General features: G+C 42.3%; 1 protein-coding gene across 1 annotated transcript in view; it reads right to left on the bottom strand.

Annotated features, from left to right (window-relative positions):
- Positions 1–25,986, bottom strand: part of C5H12orf42 (chromosome 5 C12orf42 homolog) — a 456,508-nt gene that overhangs the window by 82,652 nt on the left and 347,870 nt on the right. The gene's annotated exons all lie outside the window — the stretch shown is intronic.

The raw sequence follows: 25,986 nt of genomic DNA, 5'->3' as shown, positions 1-25,986 counted from the left end.
ATACAGTACCAACAAATTATATTTAGGGGTGCTTGAATATCTGCATAAGGCAAAAGGTGTACAAAAGCATATTTGAACAAGATAACTTTTACCACATTATTTTATTTTTTAAATGAATGACTAAATACCTGTCCCTTAGTAAAAGTGGCAAATACCTCAGAAACCGGTTAGGTCAAAAAAAACACACACAAATAGCACAGGTTGCTTCTTTAACCTGTTGGAATAGGTAGTTTGTACAGTCTTAATAAAGTAAATAGCCGGCACCACTCGGTTGTTTCTTGTTTTTGGATTCAGCCTGACTTGATCACATTGGTTCATTGGCCATTACTGTGCTGCAAATCCAACATAATTAAGTTATTTCTTTAAAATAATTACTAACACATTCCCGACATTATGGGGAATATTCACTGAAGTCCAATGGAACCGGAGTTTTGTAAGGAATTATGCAAAATACGAACATTTCCAAATACCTAAAAACCTGTGAATTAGCAATCACTTGGTTGAGGTTAAATCTTGATAAGACATAGGTGCTCATGGTAGGAGATCATATTCTGATGACAACAAGACTGCAGCTTGGTAAACCAATTGGCCTTAAACTCAGGGGTTCCCAGTTGTTACTGATTGTGGCTTGACACTTAAACTTTAGGTACATCAGCCGTGATCAAATCCTCAATCTTAAATAGCTGGATCTATCATACTCTGGTTTTGTTTCTACATATTGACTCCATCTCACATGTAATATGATGGCTGAAGTGTGCAAGGTCCGTACTTCCCATGGACTATGAAGGCTTCAGTCACATTTTGAATTTAATTGTATTATTAGATGAAAAAAATTAACTCTGGAAATGGTACAGACTGCATTTAGTGAACATCATGGATACGTGTCTACATGGAAATCCACACATTTTATTTATCAATAAATATGAAGAAGAATTATCAATTGACAATATTATTACACTGACATTTCAAATATGAGATGGTGGTCAATGGAGAGACATTGTCAAGTGTGTGCGGATGTACACAGACCTGCATTTTTAAAGAAAAATTAATGTGGAGCTTAAAAAAAGGTGGGATTATTTTAAACCATAATAAATGGGAAAATCAATTATTACTGAGAACAGGAATGTGTGGCTTATACAGAAAAAAGTCCTCCTTGGTGCTTGGATCCTGGTGGATGGTGTCGTTATTCTCCAACACATATGTGGGAAGAAAACCAACAACAATGCATGTGCTTCAATACGTTACATATAACTGTATTCCTTTAAACACCTTATTGTGCACATAAAGTTAAATAAAGCAACTTCAAAGGATTCTTCTTCCCCTAGGATGTGCTCTCAATGATACTTTATAAAAGGTGAGTAATGGATTTAACTATGAGAGTACTATTACAAATGATCCCAAGAGAACCCTGCATCCATAAACCAATTAGTGTTTATACACAAAGTGGAAACACACCCTTGATGAGTGGAAATACATAGATAGAAAAAACTTATAGCACATAGATTTCTTCAGCATATGCTATAGTGGATGAAGAGATCTTGCCTCATATTCCACATATTCATTAGGAGATTAGTACCCTTGGTCTGAAGCCGACTAGTCCGTCCTGCTTGGAAGTTTTCTCGGCATCCCTCATGTGTACTTTTTACTATCCACTTCTGCGGTTGTCTAACTGTGACATCAACTCGTGGTCCGCACGTATTCTGTAGGGTCCGCCTTGATCAGCGTCACTTGTCAATCAAGAAGGCTTTTTGAACAAGCCCTCAGGTTTTCTGTGCTGCAGGACACTGGACATTCTATTTGCTTGGTATTGTATCAATGAAATTTGTATCACTGTGAGAAAGTCTTTTTGAGCGCTAGAGTTGTGTTTATATCATATTTCTGTCACTAGTAATGTGTGGCTATATTGACTAATTTACTATTTACTCATTCTTGTAAGTAAATATAACTGTGACATCATATTTGACAGTGTCATTATAATCTTCTCATATATTAATTTTCAATGTCTTGCTGCTAGGGTATGGCTACTGTTTACCAGTAATAGTGGAGAAAGTGGAGTACATCTACAGTGCTTCAGAGATTATTTTCCCCCTTCCTCACCCTAGATCATAGTAGCTTCAGATTTCTTATACGTCAATAATAATTTAGCCTATGGAGAAATAAAATAGTTAGTTGTAGTCTCAAACTTAAATACAGGTAAGTGTCTGGGACATCTTAACACTTCACTAATCCACTATAGGGTTTTCCATGTTGCTGCATGCACATAATCCTTTAAAATGATTATATCCATGGCGTGATGCCCACATAAAAGTTGACTGAAATGTTGTCCTAAAGCATATGATCTAAACCATAAATCCCCTTCTTTGCCAAAATCAGATGTTGGTATTTTTCTTGTCAGCAAGGCAGCATTATAACATTGATACTGCATGTTTCCTAAACTTGATCACAGCAGCAGATTTGTCACTTAATATTAGTGCCAGAATACAAATACTTAAGAGTGAATAAAAGGCCTGCGTATGCCAACAAAATTAGCTGTTTTGAAGCAGGTGCATGGGAAACCCAGTAACATTACTTAAGGTGTCAAAAAGTATGCATGGTAACATGAGCATGCAGCTTGCAGGTGCTGAGGCTCATGTCAGACACACCAATAATAGGAAAATAAAGTACAAAAGATAGGAATCCACAAGGCTATTTGATAAAGTGCACAACTACAATAAAGGAGTGTATAACTACAAAAGTCTAGGAAGTAAAAGGGCAGTTGGCAAATGTTATACTCATGAAGAGCTCAAAGAAATGTTGGTTGAGTAAATGCAATATATACTTACGTTTATGCGGCTGCCAAACAGAATGTCTTTTTTGTAAGTAGGTTTAAAGTGCATTGAAGGGGACATTTTGGTTGGAGCAGCCATAATTGCAATGGTTAAACATGCTATTTTTCTAAGCCCAAGATATTAGCCTGTGCAAAAGTAAGTAGTTAGATCATTATAAAATTGACATCAATGAAAATTAGGCACAATTAATTTGGATTCTTAAGTGAATGTAGTCCACATACTGTAGAGAGGGATTTTTGTAAAACATTATAATACTGAGGAACGGGTTGTCATTTTTTGTACATGGTACAGTACAGGGTGTGCACTTTCACCGGTGTTTTAGTTCTAAAAAAAATAAATTGTGTTTTGATGTTGAAATTATGGAAAACCCCCAAATAATTAGGGAAATGCTGAAATAAGTAAAAAATAAAAAAAATGCTCAAAGTAAGTATGACATTGTAAGAACAAATAGGAAACTAAACCATTCTAACTTAAACTAAAATAATAATTTAAAAAAAAATTATCTCTATACCCAGCACAGGAAACCTAATGGTGTTAATCCAACTGGAACCGAATTGACTGGTATAATGGTAGATTGTAGAGACTAGGTATGTCAACCTACAGTAGTATACTACAGTATATATCTAATGCACACAGGTAACCCAACAGTGTTTAGTTGTTAACCCTGCTAGAACTGAACTGACTGGTACATTGGTAAGAGTAGAGACAAGTCAGATGGGGGGGATCTCTATGGCAACCTAGTTTACAATATATACCCAACACACACAAGTAACCTAACAGCGTTAACCCAACTGGAACTAAATTAACTAGTATACTGGTACAGAGTAACAATAGGTCAGATGATGGTATGCCAACCTAGTTTAGCTCTGCCTCTATACTGTTGGTCTCTCTGCCCAGCTCTTCTGCTTTCTGTCTCTGATAGTTTTTAGGCTTCAGCACTTTGTGTTGCCTCACTCCCACCCTCCCTTCCCTTGCCAACACAAAGTGGTGGCAAGGGAAGGGAGTTTTTTTAGGAAAGGAAAAGCTGTGAGATTTCAGCCAAGTAGGAATCAAAAACAAGATTGTAATTTGGCTTCCCCTGGTTGGCACTCCCCCTGTTCAGGGGGGTTGGGATTCCAGGAATCCCAAACCGCCCATCTAGAGTAAATACCCCCAATATTTTTCCAAAACAACATAACTTAATATTAGATAGTGAAAGATTCACATTTCTCTCAAGAAATTTCTTTAATTAAAAAGAATAACCAGAGTGAAAATTGGTATTTTTTTTTTTGCACATTATGAAATTGTACATGGTGAAAAAAAGATAAATGTGTAACCGATGCAATATATAGGTTTTGATCATGTCCTTTATATTTCAATTGGTGTTTGCAAAAAGAACACTTACCTTGACCTGTGATTACTAATCAATCCTATTTTTTTTAGTAATTGCAGACCTCGTTGCTGGCCCAGCACTGGGGCACCCCAGATGACTTATGTTTAGGAATGTCAGGGCTTGGGTCAATTATAATCTCTCAAAATGTGGTCAAGACATCTTCTGTGTGATGGGTGCTTTGGGCCTGACAAAAGCAGGTTTCTCTGTGACTCAAAAAAGTGGATACACATTTGATTTTCCAGGCCGGGTTAGAGGTCTCTGAACTAACAGTAGACCTGGTAATTTAGTCAGATCACCGTTTAGTTCTTCATTACAGACCCCCAAATAGGTTTTCCTCCATGAAATGACCAGGCAATGCCTGTTAAAGGGTCTCACTCCACAGGGCTTGTTGCTAAACCTGGATCTCTCTGATGTGTGGGTGCCTGTGAGGATCCCTGTGCTCTTGTATATCACTAGAATATGGGTATGATGGCTGCAAGGGATACTATTGCTCCTGTTCATATACAGTACAACCTCTCACCTCAGACCACCAAACCCCTTGGCTCAACAGTACTATTAGGGAATTAAAGAAGAGGGGTCACAGGCTTGAACCATGCTGGAGGAGGGTTTGCATGGCAAGCTTAAACGTATCGAGTATATAACAAAATACCAGTCCGCAATCACTTATATGAAGACAGTGTTCATGTTACAAGAGATTGTGGAAGCGGACAATAGACCAGCTCAGCTCTTCACACTGTGATGAGCCTTTGCAGGCCCTGCAGTCTGATGTAGCCTTTTCCCAGGCAGGTTGTGATGAGTTTGCACTCTTCTTTGCTGATAAAGTGTTCTCAGTTCTGATAGTGAAGTCAAAAAAGTTTGAGGGTTCAGGCATGTGAACGTGGGTTCTGTGGCTTCATGGACTAGCTTTAACCATATACTGTAGATGTGGAAGACATTGTGAAAACTATTTAATGCACCCAACTACCTATAATTTAGATCCAGTCCCAACATGCTTTCTTAAATCTAAGGGTGTGTTGATGTAATCTGCTTAGTATTTGTCAAAATATTTCACTGCACTTTACAAATGGGGATATTTCCAGAACCGCGGAAGGAAGTAGTAATCAGAGTGCTAAAAAAAAGCCTTAATTAGAACCATAATGCATGGCAAACTACAGGCCTGTTTCACACACACACCTTTCCTAGGGAAGGTTATTGAGAAAGGGGTTGTAACTGCACATGCAAACCCATTTGTTGACCCACAATACAGTAATTATGACCCATTTGAGTCAGGTTTCAGAAGACAACATATGGCTCTGGTTTGGGTGCTTAATGATCTTCTGGTGGTGAGAGACAGAGGTGACTTTTCAATCCTAGTCCTCCTTGACCTTTCTGCAGCATTTGATACCATGGACCATGATATTTTAATGGAGCGCATGAAGGATTTCTGTGGACAGGGTGGCCAATTCCACAGCTGGTTCAAATTGTGTTTAATTTTCAGGTCACAGATAATGTCTTCAGGAGTATACTCCTCAATATCAATGTCCCTGTCATGTAGTGTGCCACAGGGCTCTGTATTACAGTATCTCCCATGCTATTTTTGATATACATGCTACCACTCAGTGACATTAACGGATGACGTCCTGAGTTATCACCTCTATGAAGATAACACCCAATTCTATTGTCCTTTCCCCCAGTTACTAAAGACCCATTAGCAGTCCTCAATGGTCGTTTAACTGAGCTTCTAGAGTGGATGAGTGCCAATTGGTTGAGATTAAATCATATTCTGATTACAAGACGACTGCAGCCACTGTAGGTCAACCAATTGGCCTTAAACTCATGGGTTCCCAGAGGTCCTTGTTTGTGGCTTGACACTTAGGGGCCTATACACTGAACAGTGATAAAATCAGTGCATCAGTATGGGGTGCCGGTATCCCTCTGCAGGATTTAAATCCCCCGGTCCCGTGACGCAGAGGATTTTAAAATTGCAGGGATATCGGCACCCAGAGCCTGTATCTCGGGAAGCAGGGGGTCCCCGAGGCTGAAATCAATGTGGTTCAGCTCAAGAATTACAAAAACAATCAACAAAAAAGCACAAGAATTATACAAAGCAATAAACAAAAATTCATATAAAAGAAATAGAAAAAATAATTGCTCGTCACTGTATTCATCTATAGCCCTAAAGGGGCACAGATAACAACATTGGCAGTTACTGGGCAAGCAAAAAAATAAAAATTCAAAAATACAATCAAAACACCTGAAAAATAAAAATTACATACATTCAATGTTTTTCTTACGTTTAGATGTCTTCGTGCTCTGTTTCCCAATGTATCTAGAAGCTCTCAATCCGCAACGCAATGATCTTCAGCTTCAGGTAAGTTCTGTTCTTCTCTTCTTTCTTCAGTATTTGTAATCCATTCCAGGGGCGGATGTTGTTCCGTCGTCTTCTTGAGGTCAAATGAGACGGTACAGGCCTTATATAAACCTGTGATGTCACATTTGATTGTCAAATGACACACCTCCAATCCGATTGGATGGTGTATCATGTGACAGAACCTCTTTTTTTTTTTTTAAAGGATGTGAGTTCATGTAAATGGAGTGCTTCCCTCCCTTTAAGTTGACGTCATTATGCCATTTTTTTATTTAATTATAAATACTTTTCAGCTGTTACTGATTTAGAAGGAGGGGTTAAAAACATTTCATTTACCCCTTTGTTCTCCTTGAGAAAGCGCCCTCTGAGCGTGAAACACGTGGGAGGAGATTTTATTTTTTGATTATATTTGTTTTGTGTCTTTTAACATGTAGTTAATAAACTTTTTTTAATTAACCCGATGAGTTTCACATTTTTTCCTCGGGTCCGTGTCCACCAATCCCTTGCTTGTTCTTTGCATTCTCGATACAATTGGAGTGATGCGTCAAGGCTCTACTGATCCATGATAGTATACTTACCTTCATCCCAAACGGACGATCGCCCATTTGAACCGGAGACGGTGCATCACATGGAGTAGCTGAAACTCCTCACCAAGGACAGCAGACACACAGAAGGTTCTTCCCAGCCGGATCGTGAACTAAAGACGACAATTTCCCTCTATTAGCATTACCCACACAGGTTGTTTAGATTCCCTTCAAGCTGCTTACCTAATATCTCCTCCGCTATTCAGCATACTTGGCTCATCACATTCACTTACCACGGCTCCCCACAGTAGTTATGTCTCCCAGCCAGCACCTGGTATACTTCAATATTATTGTACAGTCTTGCTCTACAATATATGCTTATCCTGGAGCTAGAACCGGAGCTTTTTTCTATGCAACAACTATGCAGTGCTTGATTTTTAACCCTTTCATTACCTTAGCGGTTAGCCACTAAGGTAATGAAACTGGCTGCAATTTTTTGCACTGCACAAGATTGATTTTGGAGGCGGTGGGGGACCCCTTGAGGCCAGTGGGGACCCATGGAGACCCCCTGACACTGGCAGGGACCACCTGGAGATACCCTGACACCCGGTGGAACAACCCGGAGACCCCCGGACACCCACGGGGACCACACGGAGAACCCCAGACACCCACGGGGATCACCCAGAGGCCCCTGGACACCTGTGGGGATCACCCAAAGACCTCCAGATACCCATGGGGACCACCCGAAGGCCCCCAGACACCTACGGGAACAACACGGAGATCCTCGGACACCTGCCGCTGGGACCCCCGGGACTCCCCACGGGTGTCCTTTATCAATCCTGTGCAGAGAAAAGAAAAGAAAATGCTTTTATGCATCTTGCAATATTTTTAGCACCAACCTTTATCTGGCGACTAAATATAGCGAGATTTTAAAGTTCGATAAGCTTATCACTGTTTGGTGAATAGCATTTAATGGCAAAAAAGTGATTTTGCCCTTTCTTAGGCTTGTTGAACGACATTTTTGCCTCAGACTGTTAAAGGTCGTTAAAAAGCCGTTAGAGTGCGATACTGCACTGTTATCACTGTTTAGTGAATAGCATAGCAGGCAGTATTGCGCTGTAAGGGTATTTATAGCACTATAACCCAGATTTCGTCGCAGGCCGGGAGCAGAATGGAAGATTCGACTCCCGGCTGCCTCATTGAAGCCTCCCTTGGCCTGCCCCCCCCCCCCCCCCAAAGGGGTCGCGACGGCGACCCAGAGATCCTAGCGAGGTGAGGGGGGAGGGGGCTTGCCCCCTGGTCATGGGCTTCCCTCGCCTAATTGGCTGGAGGGATTGCTTATCACTGTTTAGTGAATAGCATAGCAGGCAGTATTGTGCTGTAAGGGTATTTATAGCACTATAACCCACATATCACTGTTTAGTGAGCAGGCCCCTTAAACTTTAGGTGTCAGCTGTGATCAAATCCTCATTTTTTAAGCTGATTAACATAGCAATAATTAAGCACTTAATACATGTAGAGCAGCGTTTCCCAAACATTTTTTTTTTCCGTGGCCCGGTTATTTTTATACTTCTCCTTCGTAAGCCACTAAAATTTTTATCGCCTATACCGGCCTTTATTTTGTTTTTTTAACCATTTATAAATTGTCAAATTAAACGTAATCAGCAAATAGAAAAGAAAAAGCACAGAACCACACCGAGGTTGAAGAAATATGTATTGACAAATAAAATAAAAATGCAAGCAGTAGCTTACACGTAGAGAATATGAAGTCCAGTAAATGAAAAGATCACAGCACCGTTTACATAACCAGTTGTACAAGGGTCTAGACTCGGTTCTTGGGATAGTGAGCGTCCGTCCCGTGCGCTGTGACACACAGACACCACAACGCGACTGCGTGACTTCCGGGTGTTGCGTGTTCTCGCGATACCCGGATCCTATAGTCTCCCACGTCACCGCACCTCAGAATGTTTCCCAATGAAACTGACTGAATGTACTACTATGGAGCTTCAACTGGCAACCAGATCGCAAGTCGCGTCTCTCCCGCCGCCGCGCAGCCTCGCCATTGGTTGGGCTACTTTGCCGCGAACAACGAGACTCCGAAATGGCACGGTGAGGTGCGGACGCAGACGGAGCGCGTCGTTCGTCTCGATTAATTTAATTATTTATTCAATAGTCCCGATTCAACGTTATTTACTCGTATTTTAGAGTTTCGTGAAGAAACGAAAACCCAAAAACGAAACACCTAGGTTTTCGAGAATTTTTTTAGGTGACCCGGCATTTTGCTTTCATGGCCCAGTGCCGGGTCGCGACCCACCATCTGGGAAACGCTGATGTAGAGAATCTCCCAACTCTGATTCATGCCTTTTCTGTCTTTACACCTGGATTACTGCAATACATTTTACCTGGGAAACACAACACAACAGAATTGCGCTGCCTGTTGCTGGTGCAAATGCTGCGGACAGGTTCCTAACTAACCACAATTGTTCTTGCCACATGACACCATTTTTCTATTCCCTGCACTGGCGGCCTGTAGGGTTACGCATCTATTTCAAGATGGTCCCAGATATCTCTAAGAGCTTCAGGTTACCTAAACTCCCATTCACTCCCTTGAATCTTCATGTGAAGGATTGCTAACAGTTCCCACGTTAATTTAAACTCCTGGACCCCAGGGTTCCAAAGATACTTAGCGGTGAAAGTAGAGCCTGTACTTGCCCAGTACCATGTGGACCAATAGGAGGCTATTTAGTTTACTCAAGGGTGGGTTGGAACCTGCTTTTACCAGTAGGTGTCTCAGGCAGGAAACAGGAGAAAAATGTACATGGTTCAGCTCTGGTGACCCTCAGCTTGAATCCGGATAAAAATGAGGAGTTAAAAATGGAAATAAAATTTCATGAGGAACTGCTGCTTTAAAAAATGTTTTTTCTTTGTAATTATGAAGTGCCTTGAGTCTCATTTGGAGAAAAGCACTATATAATTAAAGTAATAATAATAATAATAATAATATTTTGTGTACAACAAGAAACAAAGAACTCCAGAGCAACATCCAATGTGACAAAAATACACAATGAAATGCCTATATCTCTTGAAAATGGGTCATTTAGTTAACCCTGTGGCCAAAGCGTGTAAGCTTGCATCAAGGAATGACCAAATTCGCAGGTCCTAACACTAACTGATTAAAATTCTTATTTACCTCTATAATTAGAGGAAAAATGGTCCTAGCATTGAACCTGTCACAACCAGCTGCATGAAAAGAAAACCTGCATACTTGGAAAGGGGGGACGAGTGAGCTTAAACCCTGGGAGGGAGGAGCCACTGACCTCCAAAAAAGCTGGGACCAGCTATACAAAGTTGTAATTTTGGGGGGTTTCTTAGAGCTTGCTGGGTATCTGTGTGTTTATTATATTTTGTGCTCAGAAAATAAGTTGACTCTCCATTCAGTGGTAATGTGCAAAAAATGTTGTGCCTTTTTCTAGATCAAAGCGACAAGAAAGGATATTTGTGCACACCAATGAAAAATAACAATAACTTGTGGTACATTTACCCAGTGCTCCTTAGTCCCAGGGAAGACCTGCATTTCGTGCAATATATCCAATGTAATTAATGGACAAGGGCACACAGATTTCAATCATAAAGAATTTATTGTGCCATAGAACACACAACGTTTCGGCCTGCTGGCTTTTCTCAAGTGAAGTGGCATTGACTAGTGAACAAACATACATGCATTAAATATTAGATAAAGGGACGCAGGTCCCGAAACACGTCAGAGTGAATATGTACCTTGTTTGACCACCTAATAAATATGTTTTAGCATTCACTACTGGTTTGCAGCCCCCATTGTTTTTGTTGCTGTGCTCTGCCATTGGACCCCACGGGACCACTACTCCTACATACATGCATTAAAAAGTCCCAAAATCACAGCAACCATGTGCTCTAATTTGCTAATCAGGTTCTGCAGTGTTGAATCATCCATCTCCAACCTCTAGGGAGGGCGTATCCCATCTCCATGCAGGTTGACATCATCTCCGGCATCATCACCAGCATCCAACCACCCTGTCCAGTGTCAGGGGTGTGTTGCATCGCTCTATGCGGCGTCCATCGTTGCCATGGTTCTTTCCGATATCCAGCCGGTTCCTGGGAGTACTGCTGCGGCTCATCTGAGTCTAACACATCGCCGGTTTTTCCCTGGCTTTTTCCTGGAATGCGACGCACTTCACCTGGAGCATGTCGCATTTATTTTGCGTTCTCAGCCACGGGTCATGCGCGGTTGACGCACGGTTGATGCGTTAATTGAGAATGGTTCGGATTTAATAGGTTGCAATTCTTCGCATGTCCGCCAGATGGCAGATATTCATGAATTGTAATGCGCATGCGCTTCAGTAATGTGTTGACTTGCAGGTGTTTCGTATAAAAAAGATACCACAGTGTGCTATTGTAACTTGGCCTTGAGACTGAAGGAAGAGGTTGCAAAAATGTATCAATTTAGGCTTTTCATATTAAAGAAAGACAAAGACCAGTTTCGGTTACAGTATTCTCCAGAGACCCGCCGCCCGCCATGAGTGTTCAAGTGCAGCCCGCTTTCCAAAAACCCGACAGAAGTTACGCGTATTTGATATGGGCCGCGATTAATGCAACAGAGGATAAGAGGGCAACAGTTGTTCAAATGTATCAGTATTTTATCGAAAACTATGACTTTTACAAATTTTCGCCAGCTCCTCATACACTGGCGACACACTTTATTCGAGCTCGGCTAGTCCCACGAGTTCGGGTATACCCGGGTGTATTGAGGTTTGTGACTGTTTTCTGCCCGAGTGCATTGAGGTATTTTCCAGGCAGGGATTGAAGCATTTTATTCCCGCTGGCTGCAATACTGCACAGTATATATATATATACTGCATTACAATTCATGAATTTATGCCATCTGGTAGACACGCGAAGCATTGCAGCCTATTAAATCCTAATCATTATCATTTAACAGATCAGCCGTCCGTCAGCCAGGCATGAACCCAGGCTGGGAAGGCAAACGCAACGGGGCTTGTCAGAGGTGAGGAGCGGCGCATTCCAGGTATCTGCCAGGTACATACTGGGTATTTGCTCGAATAAAGTGTGTTGGTGCAGTACGTGGAAGCGTGCAATAAGGAAAAGGTTATGTAGCGATCCCTGTTTTTATCGTATTGAGCCACAATTTGTTGGAGGGTATTGGTGTGTATCACCGGCTTTTTCCTGTATCTATGATCATGATGACGGCAAAAGGCGAAGGGTTGTGTTAAAACAAACTAAGAAACGACAGTCGCTGCCAAGCAATGCACCAGCAACGGCTTCTAATGACGGTCCCACCGTCAGTGACAACCCTTGCTGTCTATCCAGCAAGCCTGAGCCGGATTTCGCGTGCAGTTTCGATCAAGCTTGCATGTACCTAAGCAATTTCCAGCCTCATCAGCTGACTACAGGTGGACTAGTCCCGCTGCAAACTATCGACGTGGATGATCAAGAACACTGGACTGGCAGTGGACCGGCGCCGGCGCCAGCTGAATGGGAAATTCTATGGTGAGTATTGTTAGTATTGTTGCCGTATTATTTTCTGTGTTTTTTTTATTTTGACAATGCAGTATCAATATCGGTGCGATTCGAAAGTCAAGCGCATGTGAACAGGAGACGCCCCCTGAGAAAATTATTGGTGGGACTGGCTGGGAGCGTCTTTAGGGGGCTGACCATTACAGTAAAACTTTTCTTTTTGTTTTTCCTCAGAAAAGAAAATGGCTAATGGAGGGATTTCTATGGCTAATATCGCTTTGTGTAACAATGCCTGTACATTGCTGAATCAGATTTAAAAAGCCACGTACCGGAGTCTACAGTTTAGTGGCCGTTGTTATTGATTAGGATAGAATACTGTACCTGAAACAGTATGCTGATGTTTTCCGGCCGTACAGTATACAATACTTTTTTATATACAGTATACTGTGTAATAAACCCGAAAAAATAAAACTATGCATTTATTCTACATGTATTACAGTGCCAGTACATATAGTACAGTACAGTATGTGTCTTCTATTTTTTTTTACTACTCTTATACTGAGCATGCCTACAGTATACAGTGCAGTATGCCTTGACATTCTAGAAACACTATTTTGTTACAGTAGCAAAGGAGCCAATGGAACAATGTAAAACAAATAAACATGTTCTTTTATTGGTGGAGTAAGTACAAAAACATGTATTTACAAATACTGTACAATGTAGCAACATTTTAAGTGCACAGCAATTCAAAACATCAACAGGTGTATGGTTTACTGCTACAGTTGTGAAAACATTTATGTCAGTCAGTATGGTTTACAGTCAAATGTTTTAAAAACAAATTCTTTATTCATAAATTAAACAAAACGCAACATCTCCTTTATTAAAGAAGGGCAAGTCAAAACATATACAGTGGGATGGTGTGCAAAACAGTCTGCACCAGTACAGTCCTTGAGGGCAGCAAACAGGGCAGGTTTTCAGGGTAACCTTTGAAAACCGTGCCTGTTTGCGGCCCTCAGGGACTGGAATTGTGCAGGTCCTGTGTGTGTGGACAGCAAGTTAAAACATTTCTGTATAAATACAAGTAAAAAGACACACAACAACATCTCCTTTATTCAAGTACAGCAGGTCAAATCATGTAGCGTACAATACAGTTCAGCACAACAGTATGGTCTTACCTGTGATTACAAAAAAAACTTTATTCATAAAATACAGTATACAAACGAAACATCTCCTTTATTAAAGAAACATATACAGTACAGTGGGATGGTGTGCAAAACTGTCAGTCAGACCTGCACCACTACAGTCCTCGAGGGCAGCAAACAGGGCAGGTTTTCAGGACAACCTTGAAAACCGTGTCTGGTTGCGGCCCTCAGGGACTGGAATTGTGCAGGTCCTGTGTGTGTGGACAGCAAGTTAAAACATTTCTGTATAAATACAAGTAAAAAATCACACAACCACATCTCCTTTATTCAAGTACAGCAGGTCAAAACATGTACAGTACAGTACAATACAGTTCAGCACAACAGTATGGTCTTACAGAAAGTCCTCCACATTGTCCGTCCATGGCCGATTCCTTGCATGGCACAAAAAGCCATTAATGCAGTCTCGAACGCCTTTCATTACAGGATCTGTAATTGGATAAAAGCGCCGCATTTCATCCAGAATGTTCTTTCTTAAATTGGCAGGAAGCGCCTTTTTTACGCGATTTCCTTCGTTGTTCACTTTGAAGGCCCAGTCGCAGTACAACGAGTAGGGAACATGGTGCTTAAAAAGTAACAAGGCATACTTGTGGCGTGCACCAGCACTCTTCACCCTATACTTCTCCCTGAGCGCCGGTGGCAGATCGCACAGGGTGATGTCGGACACCGTATCGATGCGAGCGACTGTAGGTCTTTTGGGAGCGGGTGTGCTTGAGGCAACGGGCGGTGGTAGGTTGTCTGGGATGAAGCTTTCCTCCGGTCTTGGTCACCGTGTTGTCTCCTGGCGTGGTCTTGACGGGGTTGTCATGTCCTCCTCAACGGCATACATGTACACTACATCTTCTGGTGGAGGGGGTGCGCTTGGTGATGGAAGGGGGTCGACGGTCCCATTCATCACATCCATGTCACCTCCCTGCTCCAGCGTCGGGGAAACGGGCATTAACACCGAGCAAATAATGTATAACCGCTATGTCAGCCTCTATCTTCTCCATCCTTTGATCCATCCGTTGATCCATATGTATCATCCGTTGCTCCACATTTAGCATGGTCTCCAGAAGCAAATCTATCTTTGCTAGCACAATAGAGTTCCCGGGGAGATCCACAGTTATCCCATTCAGCATCCGGTCTAACGAGCTGCTTCTTGTGCATGGCGTCTGGAAATCTGGGTTGATGGGTGCAACGGAGGATGAGATGGGGGTTCCATGGAGAGAAGCGGCAGCGACATCGAAGAAGGGTGGAGGAGGTGACCTGTGGATATCCGGTAGAGGAGAAGCGGCAGCGTCGTCAAAGAGGGATGGAGAAAGTGACCTTTGGATTTCCGGGCGAGAAGCAGAGTCGTCTAAGAGCAAAGGAGAAAGTGACCCGTGGATTTCAGAGGCAGCGTCGTCGGATAGAACTGGAGTGGATAGCCTGTGGGTTTCCGGGAGGGTGGCGGCTTCGTCGAGGATGAGGGGTGGAGAAGACGGGCTGAAGATTTCTGGGACAGCGGCGGCAGAGTCGTCGAAGCGTATGTGAGGAAGTGGTCTGCGGATTCGATGGGTTGGCTGCCAATCGTTTTGCGTCGAGAGTACATCACCGTATATCTTCTTGACATAATAAGGCTGATGTCTATGAAAACCCTTAGCCTTTGGGGTCAGCAGAAGGTTTTGTTTATTGGCCTTAGCCTGTCACTTTTTCCTTGGCGTGGAAACGGCAACCGCCTTTCGCTTTTTCTGCTTGACAGGCACGGCAGAGGCGGGTGGGTTCCTGCATCCGTAGAATCGGGGTTGATTCATGGAAGCAGATGGCATACAGTAATGCAGTATCTGGACAGGGGCAAGTTCAGATAAAGATCATCGAGTGGTGGGCTATGCAAAGAGTGTAACCTTTTATGCATGGCAGTGAGGTACAGGTGTTGAAAGTGGGCGTACTCTAATGTGAGTCATTACTGTATAAATACACCATCCATTTTGTGGATTCACTGCACATTGAATACACATAGACTAAACATCGAATATACATTCTTGTGTTTGTATTTCTTTCTAATCGCAGCAATGGTGGTTAAAAAGATTTCCAAGGATCTCAGCATGTGAATTAAGGAGATGTACATGAGCGGACACCGAATTGCTGCTATCCAACGCTGGTTAGCTACTTCTGGCCTCGTTGTGCCAGCAACCACCGTGAGCTATCATGCACATGGAAAAAACAGAGATCGCAAAAGGGCACCAAGGGTAACTAACGCGTAAGTATATTTATACAACTTAAAAAAAAAAATTTTTTTAATTTAAATCTAATATTTTTGTTATTTCTGTTGATTTATATTACAACAGTATATATATTTTGTATATTTATATTTATATTACAACAGTATATATATTTTGTATATTTATATTTATATCAGTACAGTATATATATTTTGTATATTTATATTTATATCAGTACAGTATATATATGTTGTATATTTATATTACAACAGTATATTTTTTTTATATTTATATTTATATAACAACAGTATATATATTTTTTATATTTATATTACAGTACAACAGTATATATAATTTTTATATTGCTGCATATTAACAAAACAATATATTTTCTTTACATTGTAGGGAGACAACTCTTCTGGTGGACAAAATAAGTGAGGAGAATGATGAGAAGAGTGCATTAAGGGTCAAATGCACTCTGCAGGAAAATCACAATCTCACTGTATCCGAGACCAGCATAAAGAAGATGAGACGCAGCATTGGATGGAAATATGGACGTGTGAGGTTAGTACTGGGCAGTACAGGAGGTAAAAGTGTTGTTTAGGAAACTGTACTGTACCGCTAAAATTATTTATTCCTTGTCATTACAGAGCGTACCCCATGATACGGGACGCAAACAAAATCAAAAGAGTGGTCCAGGCCCAGGCATGGATCGACAGTGGGGAAACTTTCCAGGATTGCATCTTCACTGATGAGTCTACTGTGTCGCTGGAGAGATTTGCAAGCTTTGCATTCCACAAAAAAGGCCGCATATCTTTGAAGCTGCGGCCAAAACACCCCGTGAAGCTGCATGTGTGGGGTGCCATCTCTAGGCGTGTACCAGGATGCATTGTCATCTTTGAAGGTAAAATATATAAAATATAATGTAGCCTTATGCACTGTACTTTACTAGTGTAGCCTTACTGTATGCACTGTACTGTACTATTGTGCATTTTTTTCAGCACTTTTCTTTTCTTGCTATAGGAATCATGAATAAAGCTTTCTTCCAAGACAACATTGTCCCTGAGATAGTGCAATATATCACACGCGAGTTCCCAGATAGTCACCGCTTCTACAAAGACAATGATCCGAAGCACACCGCGTCAACAGCGCATATCCCTGAGCGCGGTATCAACTGGGTGAAGATGCCAGCGGAGTAAGTGCGGTAACCGTGTCTCATTTTTTTCCCACTGTTTTTACTGTGTACTGTATCTCTTAAACTAATTGTCCTTTTTTTCCAATGACAGATCGCCAGACTTCAATCCGATCAAAATGGTCTGGCATCAGCTGAAGGACCATACCCGGGAAGTGGCGAAACCCTCCAAAAAGGACGAGTTGTTGAAAGGCATAATGAGTTTTTGGAACGATGTACTCACCGTGGAACGCTGCAATAAATATATAGACCATATTGCCACTGTGTTGCCCATTGTGATCGCGCGTAATGAGCAAGCATCAGGAAAGTAGTACTGTGCTGTAGTATTGTAAGTACAGTATGATACAGGTAAGTATGGCACAGATTTTTTCTTTCCCAATAGTCAGAGTATACAGTAGTTACAGTTTTTTCTTAACAGAGAGAGCAGCACCAGCCATCAGGTTAAATAGTATTTAACAGTAGTCAAAGTATACAGTTCAGTAGTTACAGTTTTTTCTTAACAGAGAGACCAGCACCAGCCATCAGGTTACATACAGTAGTATTTAACAGTAGTCAGAGTATACAGTAGTTCCAGTATACTGTACAGTAGATTAGTTTGACAGTAGTACAGTAACTGCCTACTAACCGCTCAATTTTTTTCTTTCCAGAGAAAGCAGCACCAGCCATCTACAGTAGTACTACACATCACACAATGCCATAATACAGTACGCACATAAGTGCACAATTTTTTTGTTTTCTTGTCGTTTCAGGAAAAAAGGGTGGCCTGGGGGGAGGTGGGGTGTTGTGTCCAGTCTAATCTGTTTGTACAGTCAAATGTACAGTATATAAACAGCAGTATTGATGTACACAAAACCTCTCCTCTCTCAATGAACTACTGTACTGTACATGGAATGAGGAACAAGATAAAGACGGAAAAAATAATATTACTATGTATACTGTATTTATATATACAGTATATATATATATATTATACATTACAGTATATATATTATTAAATAATATTCTTATAAATGTGCATAACTCATGTTTCTCCATGTTTTACAAATGTTTTCTAAATGTTTATCCAATTTCAATCTGCCAGAAGAACTTAATAAAGACTGCATTATGTATTATTCATGATTATTTTTATATTTGTATTTTTTTGTTCCTGAAAAAATAAAATAAATATTTATTCACATTCCTGATAATCATAATCATTGACAACAACCACCCCCACCCCTACAGTATAAGAATGAATGACATAACAACATGAATCAGTTAATGTTTTTTTTTTACTCTCAATTCTCACAATGCTGTGCAAATCAGATTTACATTTTAAATTTGAGAAGGGATTTTCCAAAGCGTTACCGTAAACAAAGCCTCAAAGGGTTGGGGGGGGAGTTTGGGTGAGTCATGTGTAGTAATCAGCTAGCTCCCATCTCAAAGAGGCTTAGAGTATACGCAGGCGCAGTGAGGCGATTGACGCTCGGCTAGGGATGGATTAAAAACACAATGACTAACTTCAGAAAATGAATGACTCTGTGGAGAGGGGGGGGTTGGGTGACTAATGCGCAGTAAGCAGCTAGCTCCCATCTCAAAGAGGCTTAGAGTACACGCATGCGCAGTGAGGCGATTGACGCTCGGCTAGGGACGGATTAAAAACACAATGACTAACTTCAGAAAATGAATGACTTTGTGGAGAGGGGGGGGGGGGGGGTTGGGTGACTCATGCGCAGTAAGCATCTAGCTCCCATATCAAAGAGGCTTAGAGTACACGCAGGCACAGTGAGGCGATTGACGCTCGGCTAGGGACAGATTTAAAACACAATGACTAACTTCAGAAAATGAATGACTCTGTGGAGAGGGGGGATTGGGTGACTCATGCGCAGTAAGCAGCTAGCTCCCATCTCAAAGAGGCTTAGAGTATACGCAGGCGCAGTGAGGCGATTGACGCTCGGCTAGGGATGGATTAAAAACACAATGACTAACTTCAGAAAATGAATGACTCTGTGGAGAGGGGGGGGTTGGGTGACTAATGCGCAGTAAGCAGCTAGCTCCCATCTCAAAGAGGCTTAGAGTACACGCATGAGCAGTGAGGCGATTGACGCTCGGCTAGGGATGGATTAAAAACACAATGACTAACTTCAGAAAATGAATGACTCTGTGGAGAGGGGGGGTTGGGTGACTCATGCGCAGGAAGCAGCTAGCTCCCATCTCAAAGAGGCTTAGAGTACACGCAGGCGCAGTGAGGCGATTGACGCTCGGCTAGGGACGGATTAAAAACACAATGACTAACTTCAGAAAATGAATGACTCTGTGGAGAGGGGGGATTGGGTGACTCATGCGCAGTAAGCAGCTAGCTCCCATCTCAAAGAGGCTTAGAGTACATGCAGGCGCACGCAGTGAGGCGATTGACGCTCGGCTAGGGACGGATTAAAAACACAATGACTAACTTCAGAAAATGAATGACTTTGTGGAGAGGGGGGGGGTTGGGTGACTCATGCGCAGTAAGCAGCTAGCTCCCATATCAAAGAGGCTTAGAGTACACGCAGGCACAGTGAGGCGATTGACGCTCGGCTAGGGACAGATTTAAAACACAATGACTAACTTCAGAAAATGAATGACTCTGTGGAGAGGGGGGATTGGGTGACTCATGCGCAGTAAGCAGCTAGCTCCCATCTCAAAGAGGCTTAGAGTATACGCAGGCGCAGTGAGGCGATTGACGCTCGGCTAGGGATGGATTAAAAACACAATGACTAACTTCAGAAAATGAATGACTCTGTGGAGAGGGGGGGGTTGGGTGACTAATGCGCAGTAAGCAGCTAGCTCCCATCTCAAAGAGGCTTAGAGTACACGCATGCGCAGTGAGGCGATTGACGCTCGGCTAGGGATGGATTAAAAACACAATGACTAACTTCAGAAAATGAATGACTCTGTGGAGAGGGGGGGTTGGGTGACTCATGCGCAGGAAGCAGCTAGCTCCCATCTCAAAGAGGCTTAGAGTACACGCAGGCGCAGTGAGGCGATTGACGCAAGGCTAGGGACGGATTAAAAACACAATGACTAACTTCAGAAAATGAATGACTCTGTGGAGAGGGGGGGTTGGGTGACTCATGCGCAGTAAGCAGCTACCTTCCATCTCAAAGAGGCTTAGAGTACACGCGGGCGCAGTGAGGCGATTGACGCTCGGCTAGGGACGGATTAAAAACACAATGACTAACTTCAGAAAATTAATGACTCTGTGGAGGTGTCTGTCAAAAAGAGTTTGTGTGTGCGTGGGGCAGGGATGAAGGATTAGTTATGCAGCAGTTCAAAGAAATTACATACTGTAGAGTAGAGTACACTAATTTCAAAAGGCAGTTCATCATAATAATTTGATCAATAAACCCCCAAATACAACCCCCTAATTCAGTACATAAAAAGCAAGTCACTTTATCTCTCTGTGCCTCAGGCACCAAAAACATAGATTGTGAGCTCCACGGGACAGGGACCTGTGCCTGCAAAATGTCTCTGGAAAGCGCTACGTACTGTATACTGTAACAAACAGCGCTATACAAAAACATGCTATTATTATTATAATATCAAGGTGATGCTCTGTGCAAATAAAATTCGAGAAGGGATCTTCCAAAACGTTGCCGTAAACAAAGCCTCAAAGCTCCCGTCTCAAAGAGAATTACACGCAGGCGCAGTGAGGCTTTGTACTGTAGCTTGGCTATGGACGGATAAAGACCACAATGGCAAGATTCAGAAAATTAACGACACTGTGGAGAGGGGGGGTTGGGTGACTCATGCGCAGTAAGCAGCTAAGCTGCTAAATAGCTCCCATCTGAAAAAGGATCACACGCAGGCGCAGTGAGGCTTTGAAGCTCGGCTATGGACGGATTAAGAACACAATGGCAAGATTCAAAAAATTAACGACTCTGTGGAGAGGGGGGGTTGGGTGACTCATGCGCAGTAAGCAGCTGAATAGCTCCCATCTGAAAAAGGATTACACGCAGGCACAGAGAGGCTTTGAAGCTCGGCTATGGATGGATTAAGAACACAATGGCAAGATTCATAAAATTAAAGACAGCCGCATGAAGTTCAAAGCTAAAGACATACTTTAATTTCAAAAGGCAGTTCATCATAATAATACACCCCCAAATACGTTACGTAAAAAGAACACAAATCAACCATGTGCAGTCAAACGCACAGGGTCGCAGACAAAAGCTACAGCACAGATTGAATATCGTAATACAGTAAGATGGTTTTTGCAGGCTTGTGGAGAAAAAAAATTACAATAAAAAAAAAAATTTCACTCACTCAAGCAAGCAGTGGTGGGCGAAGTTACAGGCGCATGCACAGTAAATTCCTGCTGTCAAGCAGGAATGTGATTGAAACCAGACACACATTCAAAGGAATGGTGTGGGAGAGATGTACTGCATTGTAGATAAGTTGAAATACCCTGCAGTGCAGTTAATTATCCAGAGCGTGGGGAGAGCGCTGTATATGCCGAAATGTGACACTGTTACAGTACAGTACACGCCTATGCGTTTCAACAATTTTCAAATGAGACATACTGTACTGCAGAACAGCACTGCAAATGCATGTATACTTTAAATATGCAAATTTACAATTACTGCGTGCGCACAAACAGACTGTGTACTGACCTAGGTTGAACCGCGAAGCTATTAGACTTCCAAGATAACAGCTCGCAAACGCCCCCTGAGTTTTTACACAGCATTGCAGTATTGCAGACAGCGAGAATAAAATGCTAATATCACGAGCGCGAAAATAACGCAGTTCACTCCGGGCGAAAACGACAAAAAAACGCACATAACCGGGATAATCTGAGAACCACGGTTCTAGCCGACTTAGACTCAGATCGGCCGCCACTGTATGCGTGCTGCGTCCTCACGTGTGTCTGACGTCATCATCTGGCGTCGTCTCAAGCGGGTTGCATCGCTCGTCCGAACAACGTCTGACGTCACCTTATGTTATCCCAGCTGAGTCCCACAGCATGCGTCTTGGTATTGTTTATCCCTCGTTGCATGGTAACATTATTTCTTTGCAGCGCTCCCGCTTCAGCACGGTTCCCACATGTTACAATGATGTACATGTGTCATCCATATCAGGACCTTTTTCTAGACCAACATGACAGAAAACAGTGTCCAGAAACTAAACTTCATAGACGCTGACTCTTATTTTATTCAAAGTGACTTTATTTTCAGCAACTGTAGAATACAATGCCCATTCAACTACATGTTATTATGTGAGGTTTTCTATGATTCTTGGAAGCACGTGGTTAATTTAAATAATTATATATTTTAGCATATTTACTTATTTAACTAAAAGCTAAAATATTTTATTTAAAATCTATTCTAAAGTGAAACATGACTGCTCTGATTCCAGTTAATAAAGAAAAGTCTAACAGGACATTCAATTAATCTGTTAGCTGTTTGAACTCCACACAGGCAGCTGGCAAAAAAAATGATCAAATCAAATCAATTAAAGGGCAATGGCTACTATGAATGAAATGGAAGGAGCCTTTTGTTTGTGTTGACTCAGATATTATCAGCTCATTCTGACAGTCAGACTTCCTCAGCTTGCACACAAATCCTCCTAGATTTATTGCAGATGTATCAAGTCTGCTGGAAATAATAGTACAAGCCAAGAGGCTAGTCGGCTATCAACTCCAAGCTCTGGGTAATACCAATGGGAAATTATCCACATAAAAGGTGCGCTGGGGTGACAAATGAAGAGAGAGATTTGTCCTGTTGATGATGCTAGGACTTGGACAAAGCTAGCACACTAATACCAAACAACTAGCTTGATCTGATTACATTCTAGCACTTGATCACTGCCCCCATCCACATTCAACAAAACATGCTTTCTGCCTTGACAGCACAGGTTGTTTAGTGAATGTACCGTATGCTATATAACTACATCCTTGATAATGACATACTGGTGAAATCTGACTATTTATCAGGGATACTCCCTGATGCCAGGTGAAAGATTAGGAATTCTGTACTTTCTCTATGATAAGAGCTCTATTACTATAAAACAAGTCAAGAAAATATCTTCCTCCCAAAGAACTTCTCAAAATGAGATTTCACAGTTTAACCAAGATATATAGTGACTATGGGCTCTATGCAGTAAGTGCCGAAAAGGCTTTTTTCGCCATTTGCTCTCCAAAATACAGTAGCCTTTCCGATTCAGAAAGCGCCAAAAAGTGGCCAAAATTGTCAATTTTTTTCCCCAAAAAAACCTTTTTGGCATGCGGGTGCCGATAAGCCACTTTTCTGCACTTTTTGAAATCAGCTGAATTCTAGTAGCCCTGATCAGCTTTTCGCTGGTGATCGGCACTCTAGAATTGAGATTTTTACGCCAATCCAGCCCGCCAACTAAAGTTGGCAAGTTGGTGGTGGAGAAGCATCGGCAAGGTCAACACTTAGAAAAAATCAGGCCTTTTTCCTGGCCTTTTGATGCCGGGGTCTCCGGAGCTGATACCCTTTAATACCAGCACCGGAGCCCACCGGCATGCATCCGAGGCAGGAAAAATGCATTTAAAGCCCACTTCATTACCTTAGCGGCTAACCGCTAAGGCAATGAACGGGTTAACCAGCCGTGTCAGGTTTATTGTGAGTAGCGGGGGTGGGTGAAGGGGGTATTTGGCCCTTGGTGGGTGTTTAGGGCTTGCGGGGGGGTTGCGGGTGGACTTAACCCTTCATGACCGTAGCGGTTCATACCACTACGGTCATGAAGGGGTTAAGCCCTCCCGCTACCCACCCGCAAGCCCTAAACAACCACCGTTGGGGCTAATACCCACTTCGGCCACCCCCGCTACCCACAATAAAAAAAATACACACACAACAGCCCCACACTAAATAAATATATAAATATATAAATAAATAAATATATATATATATATATATATATATATATATATATATATATATAAATATATATATATATATTACACCATCAACCCCTATACCCCCCTAACATACAGTACATATATGCACAGCAATGATACTATAGGCCGGTGGGGGCCCTCGGGTGTTACCCGCGGCCCTGCAGTACCAATTCTGTGCCCCCCCAAATTAATTTTAAAAAACATACATACTTATAAAGAAAGTATAGTAATGGGCACAATTACTATTATCCACAAATGGATAATAGTGCATTTGCCCATTTAAAATACATAAAGAACAATAAAAACATTAAATACATATTGCACTCACCCTTGTCCGACTGCCACGATGAAGGCCATCCTCATCTTCATAACCGTCCATGCCCCATCCGATGCTGCAAAACATAAACAAGAATAAAAACAGCCAATGTAATGTCCCCTAACCCCTTAATCACCATAGCGGTTATTAACTGCTACAGTCATTAAGGGGTTAACCCACCCTCACCCTCCACTCGGGAGGCCTACGTACCCTCCCCCACTACCCCTCCCACCCCGTGAGGCCTAACCACCCTCACTCACCCAATACCCAGACGGAAGGCCTACCCACATACCCTTGGGGCCAATACCCCCTTCCCCCAGAATAAAAACAATACACAGCCCCACAATAAACATCATTATATTTATTAAATACATAACCCACCCCCTGTGCCCCCCCATAAATACATGATTTATTATTTTGCATACAGGGATAATACCCCAGGCCCATGGGAGTCCCTGGTGGGCCTGACGGGTCACCTCACAGACCTACAGTAGCCCAGCACCTGGTTTCAAACAGGGTCTGGAGGGCTGCGGGTGGTCCCCGACAGGCGCCATGGTCCACCAGGTGGTCTCCGTGGGTCACCGAGGGCCACAATGGGGTCCCAACGGGTAGGCCCGCGGCTGTCTGGTGGGCCCCGGGTCAGACCCACAGGTGTCTGAGGGGCCTTGGGTGCTTCACACGGGGGTCTGGGGGCCCTTTGGTGGTCCCTATGGGTCCGTGGTGCCCCCACAGATGTGGGGCCACCGGTTCTTCCCTGCAGGTGTCCCCCGTGGACCCGGCAGCCGTTTACCCGTGAGAAGTCCGAGGAGACCTCAGGTGGTCTCCATAGGTCTCCCGCAGACCTGAGTAAACAACCCTGTATGTAAAAGTTAACACCTGACAAAATAGTAGTACCAAAATAAAACCACTGTAACAAAAATAAATAAACATGTCCTATACATTAAATACATCAATCCCCCCCCAACACATACAGTACAATAAAATAACTATTATCCAGATAGGGATTAATAGATTATTTGCCCATTATTAAACACATTAAGTAGCATAATAAAAGAAATCAAGTTCTACTGACCTGATCAATATGAAGCCCCCTCGACAGCAAAATCTGTGTCCTCCGTTGCCAACAAAATACATAGCCAATACATTGCTATTACATTCTGATATCAATTAACCCCTTAATCACCTTATCGGATAATAACTGCAAAGGTAATTAAGGGGTTAACCCACCCTTCACCCATTCATTTGTACAGTGGCTTCATCATGCAACTATATATATATATCATCATGTGTGTGTGTGTGTGTATATATATATATATATATATATATATATATATATATATATATATATATATATATATATATACACACATGATGAACCAATATACAAAGAAATGTTTAAGGGTTTAGTAAAACATGCATAAATAAAAATACCAGATCTCCATATCTGGACAAGGGATAGTTCCGTGGGCGCCTATATAATCAACTACTATCAAAGGATATATGAAAGCCAAGCCTGTTGGCTGTGAAGAAATGTGGATCCTCACGATGGACACGTGTATATACCCCTGAGGAAGAGAGCAGAGCGCTCTCGAAACGCGTAGGGTGGCGATCCAACACCCAGCACATTGGTGTCAGTATCC

The sequence above is a fragment of the Ascaphus truei genome, chromosome 5, assembly GCF_040206685.1.
Source record: "Ascaphus truei isolate aAscTru1 chromosome 5, aAscTru1.hap1, whole genome shotgun sequence".
NCBI lineage: Eukaryota > Metazoa > Chordata > Amphibia > Anura > Ascaphidae > Ascaphus > Ascaphus truei.
Note: the sequence above shows the minus strand (reverse complement) of the source record. Positions and strands in the feature narration are given on the sequence as shown.